This window comes from Acyrthosiphon pisum, chromosome X, assembly GCF_005508785.2.
Source record: "Acyrthosiphon pisum isolate AL4f chromosome X, pea_aphid_22Mar2018_4r6ur, whole genome shotgun sequence".
Classification (NCBI taxonomy): Eukaryota; Metazoa; Arthropoda; class Insecta; order Hemiptera; family Aphididae; genus Acyrthosiphon; species Acyrthosiphon pisum.
In genome coordinates, this window is record NC_042493.1 from 91,945,916 (window position 1) to 91,951,845 (window position 5,930).

Consider the following 5,930-nt stretch of genomic DNA (forward strand, 5'->3'; position numbering starts at 1 on the left):
TTTTTTAATTTAATTTCTAAAATGTCGAAAAAAATTAATAGTAGGGTTAAAAAACTAGTTGGATTAGTTGTAAAACAGCCTGTAATAGTGTAATCACCTATAAAAGAATTTCAATTTTATTTGGAACAAGTGTCAATGGTTTAAATATGATGATAATTTTGGACAAATTGCATTTAAAAGATCTTTGGACCTCGATGAAGAATTTGAATGTTTATCCCTTCGTCGCCATGGAAAGTTGAGAAACAAAGATATTGAAGTAGAAAGAGCATATACCGAAATGGTTCCTATATCCAAGGAGAAAAAAAAGATCTCATTGATTTGTTACCACTCATTCCTCCACTATATTATTCCTTCTATAAGGGGTTTAAGTCTGATACTCAAATTGAAGACAATGATCCTGACTTAGAAGATATGATAGATAGTGAATAAAAGTTAATCGATTGTTTTTTAAACCTTTTTTTTGTGTAAGTTTATTGAGTTTTACCTTTTCCTACATACATAGTATTTGAAAGAAATGAAAATTTTTCATTTTTTAAATATTTTTTAAAAAGAAAGTTTTTAAGTTTGATTTTATTTGTTATTTTTCAAAATGTTTTTAAAAGAAAGTTTTTAAGTTTTATTTTTATCTTTTTCGTTTTTTAAATGCTTTAAAAAGAGAATGTTTATGTTTTATTTTAGTTTTTGAGATTGAAAAATATATTATTATATTGAATGCATTTATTTATTGTCCCCATATAAATTATATACCTATTATTCTAAATTAAAAAATAATATAATATAGCTATTATTATAAAATTATGTATTTAAGTCAATAATAGTTACAATAATTTAGGTAAGAAGGAATTAAGTCTTGATCAAAATGTGTTAAGTCATTTGTAGAACTATAACTGCGGGGTTAAGTCACTAAAATCAAATAAAAAAATATTTTTGAAGGCTTATATAATTCAAATTGTATATTCCAATTTACTCTAAAGCCATAAATCAATAAAAATCTTAATTATTTTAAAATCTCTATTAACAACGAATTTTCAAATCTTTTGATAAACGTATCCGAAATGTGTATTTTTGACTTAACCCCTTTTGCCCGTGCATGGAAGATATATATATATGTATATATTTTTGGTTTTTTATTACATATAAATCCCAGGCCTAAAATTAAAACCCTATGTTGTCATTCAAAAAAGTAAAAAACTTAAAAATTTACACGAATAAAAAATATTTAAAAATATAATTTTTTAAGAAAAACGTTGTTTTATAAGCGACTTGAAACTATGTAAAAAAATATTTTCAAAAAAATTTATACTTTTTGAAATAATGAGTGTTCTATGATAAAAGAATCACCCAGTATACTCTGTCCTATATAAGAGCGCACCGGGCGGCGGACAAAAACCGGTTGAAACCCGCGCATGCATTCCCACCACAGGCATTAAGATAAATAATTTGTATATAATAAAAATAGATCGAGGCTTTTCTATAGTACTTAAGTCATTAAAATAAATATACAAATATTCAAATATTACGTGAAAAATATTACACAAGTAGTATTGAAATTTGCGCCCCTCTTAGAACTCTCAGTATTGTGCCCTTGGCCCATGCCCTCTTGTCCTGCTCTGAATACGGCCCTGATAGTAGGTGTCACTATTATTTTTGCCCTGATCAAGGCTGTTAATTATAGTCATTCTCAAAATCTTTTATTTTTTTTGAGGTCACATTAAAAATAAAAATACTAATGGACAAAAGAATAAAATTCTCTAAAAGTTTCATGCAACAGCTAACAACTTATACTTTTTACAATCAATTTTGAAACTTATAAATAGTGTCTATAACCAAGGCCGGATTAAGGGTGGGCAGAGGGTCCATGGCCCCGGCCCACACCGGTTATCAAATAATAGTGGCACCTGGAGCCAAACAAATTTTATTTAATTCGTTTTTTTACGAACGATTTTACAGTCGTCACTTGAAGTAATATACTCATATAACTTAACAGTTGGTACTGTCTGGGCATGGTGAGGAACGCTTATGCTGTTATCTTAATGTTTTGTTTTACAAATATAAGTATTGAAGTTATTATAAATAATAAAATCGTTTATTATCTCTGAAATATATTTATTTGATGAGGGCGTCAATATTTTGATGATTTTTATGCGCTCCTAAAATCATTGGCCCAGGGCCCCAAAATTATCTTAATAGCAAATCAAGCTCTGGTCTCTGAAATATTTTTTATATGTAATGATTTTTCTTGATTTTAATTTTGTATTGATATTACGCCGCTGTTCTGAGACGATAAAAGTAACATAACTCTCTAAATACTCTGACTTGTATCAGGGTCTGCTATGTTTTTACTCTCTTACATTCCATTATGGCGTAATAACTAATAAACAATGTTATTTACTTGTTTTAAGTCGTTACTCGTTCATAACATTATCTACCTATGATTTTATCTAGATAGCATGCTCTTTGATCACATAATATGCATAAACTATATAGGTATATAAATATTTTTTTTATCGATCATTTCAAACATCAACGACAAAGGTTATTAGTTTACAATTTACATTTTACAAGCTAGTACAATAATTACAGTTTTACAGTTGTGTTACAATGATTACATATAGTACAATTAATAAAGGATTTAGATCCTGAGCGGAACGTTGAATGTTTTGATTTTACGATGTGTGTTTTTTATTTTTTTATTTGTGGCTCTGTCATAAAAATTTTAGGAATTAATATTAGGTTATCTTATTTAATCGCCTGATTAATTTGTAGTATACCTATGTTAAATATCTTATGTAGTTATGTAGTAATTTTATTTGTTTGGTTTAAAAGCTTGAAAATTTAGTAGGTACAATGTTCTTAATAAATTGTTATTATGATATTTGAAAAAAATTAAAAATATCTAAAGTACAGGGCTTGTGGACTGCATTAAAATATGCGTAGGGTACTAAAAATAATAATTGAATATTATACGTTTGTTAGACAGAGACACAGAGTCTTTTTTGACTATTAACATTACCCATTAACATATTGTAGTAATAATATAATTCGTAAATCTTGGTTGAGAAGTGATAAATTATTAAGTACTGATAAGTTATTTATTAACAATGTTTTCAGTGTTTAATCAATATATTATTTCTTTTCATTTAATATTTATAACCGAACACATTTAAGTGTTTTTTTTCATAATTTCAACTGAAATATTTTTAATGCAGAACCCTAGACTAATATCATAGGTTGAGTCTTCGCTCAGAATCGTTTTTCTTATACAATGATATTATATCATTGAATTCAAATTTAATAAAATCAATTACAGTCACCCACTTGTAACCTCCTGTACAGCTGAGCGACACGCACTTGCTTACCTTTTTATGTTGTTGTGTTAAATTTGATTATACACTGATGTGATATCACCCGTATTGGACAATACGCGGTAAACCAACTATACGCCTTACCCTCGTATTTTCTAGTCAATGACACTCTCTAAAATTAATTAGAATAGCACTGTTAAGTGTTAACTTTGAGGTACGATGGTATGCGCTTGTCAATTCTTAGTTCGTTCCTATCTAGTTGAAATGACTCAAAGATTACATATAATATATTATATACCTTGGCACTATTCAGTTTAATAAAACTTCATTGACACATAGTACGTATATCCCGGCGCTGCTCCTATAAAAGGTAAGAACTTAAGAATGACTAAAATTATTGTAAGCTCGGGTTTTCAGGTCGGAAACACTTTTATTATATTGAAACAAACATAAATAATTCACTTAATTTAAAAATACTTGGTCCGTACTACGATCGATGTTTCACACGCACGATCGTCGTACCTACGTCCTCGCCGAATCACTCAGCGACAACGGGACTGGCCCTGCCTGCACGTACGGCGGTATTATAAAGGAGAATATTATTGCCGCCTCACCACATCTTGCTTCGTTGGCCTGACCTATATTAAAGGACTACACAACTGAAAATATATTAATTTTTTTTATATTTTTGGGAAATATAACTAAATAATAAAAGACTATAGGCACCACTAAAAACTGTTTGCGTCCAATATTTAGGCAGTTATGGGCATTTGAAAAATACGCGTGACGTCATAATTTCGCCGCCGCCGATTACTGTGTACACGATTTTACGGGAGTAATACGACTCTCGCTGTTTGAACGCTTATAACTCGGCTAATACTCAATTTATTGATGTAGACCTTCATAATAATTTAGCTTTAGAACTAAATTTTTAATTTAATATTATTTTATAGTAGAATTATTAAACGGTTTATTTATAAATGAATCATAAACTTTCTTAGCAATATCTTTGTATTATTAGACGCTATGTAGGACATAGACTTACGTACGCCGTTCGTGTTCAATATCTGAATAATGTTATTGTGGTGGTTTATTATTGTGTCTATTTGTATAATAAAATATGTTCAAAATTATTTTTAGACTAATGATAATAATTTGTTATAATATTTAGGCGTAGTTAGTAACATGACTTTATGTGTATTGTATTCATATCAGTATTAACTAATTAGCAAGCAGTCACTTGCAGTGGCGTAGCGAACATTAAATCATATGGAAGCGAACAAATTATTTATGACCTACCCCACCCACTCTACTCCAAGTTCCAACTGATGAATACGATACTCATATGCTCAAATAGGGGGGGGGGGGTGGGGTAGCATCCAAAATAAAGTTGTATCCCCTCCCCCCCAAAAAAAAAAGTCAGACAAATATCAACTAAGAAACCAATTAAATTATTAAAATACAAATGTATGTTTTCCATCTTCCCCCTAAGTTAAAATTAGTAGCTGTGAGTAGTAGCGATACTCATAGCTGTATATAGGTTTAATAACGTGTTATGTCTATAATTATTATTAATTCACAAAAATAATAAAATGATAATGTTTAATTTCTGTGCTTACTTGTAACCATTGTAATGTTAAAATATAATAATTCAACTATACATATTAAAAACATAAAATTTATTACTAAAAAAAATTGAATGTACCTGCGTGTGTTATTTATATGAAATTATCAAACAATTGTTCATAAATATTTAACAAACACTCTAATTTCTTACATTATACTTACTACTCACGACTCACCTATTCTTTATAGAAATAAAAATATAAATCATCAAACTTGGTGTTTATTACATACAAAATTACTAAACCAACTATAACACATTTTACTTTGGAACTTTTTAATTATTTGAACATTAATTCTTTTGTCAACTGATCAGATGTCAATGCAAACTTATTAATGGCCTCATTGTAATCGATAGCTATATCTTTTTCAGTACTTAAAAGTAGGTACTAAACTTTCAAGTCTATTCTGGCCAACTGTAGATCTAAGACGTGTTTTTATAAGTTTCACCTTGAAATAATATGAAAATGTAAAATATAAGTTAAAACTTAAAACACTACCATGAGCTTTTACAGCCATCTCAGAATAAGTATTTGGTAGACGTAGTTTTTTCTCAACAGTCACTTCAGAATATGTGTTTGGTGGCAATAATTCCTTCTCAACTGGATTTCCTAAATGGGTATTTGATAAAGATAATTCTTCTAATTACAGTACCCATGTATTTCACAGAGATAAATTTTCTTCAGAATATGATTTTGATACATACTGATAATAGCTCCTTAAATTTACTTCAGAATATGTATTAGGTATAGCCGTATAGGTAGTTGCTTTTGTAGTCGCCACAACAGATCTTGTATGGTTTCATTAGAATATATTTTTGATAGGTATTTCTCTTAAATTCTTCTTGGAAAAGTTTTAGTAGAAAAAATGAATGATGTTCAATAATCCCAAAATATGTTTTCTTAAGAGGACGTGATACCCACATGTGTTGTCTCCGTTTTACAAGTGCATAACATAGCAAATTATACTCAAAGTAGAACACGTGTAGCTCCGTTAGCTTAA